This window comes from Monopterus albus, unplaced genomic scaffold (assembly GCF_001952655.1).
Source record: "Monopterus albus unplaced genomic scaffold, M_albus_1.0 scaffold72.1, whole genome shotgun sequence".
Taxonomy (NCBI): Eukaryota; Metazoa; Chordata; class Actinopteri; order Synbranchiformes; family Synbranchidae; genus Monopterus; species Monopterus albus.
In genome coordinates, this window is record NW_018127952.1 from 2,380,729 (window position 1) to 2,380,985 (window position 257).

A 257-nucleotide genomic window follows, 5' to 3' on the forward strand; every position below is an offset into this window, starting at 1 on the left:
CTCAGTAAGAGTATGATTTACTTCCAAATGTTTTGAAAACAAATACAGCATAGCTGAAGGTTGAATAAGTTCAGTAAATTAATTTAAAACAACTCTCAAAGTCAAATCTGTCAAGTCGCCCTCAGTGCATTTAGTCTGAAAGGGGTCAGTTTCTAGCAAAGCAATCATTTTAAATTCACCTTATATCATAGGGTCTTCATGAAAGCACTTGTAAACGTAATTTTACATCTCTGTTACTGTTGAGTGCTAGTGAAGCA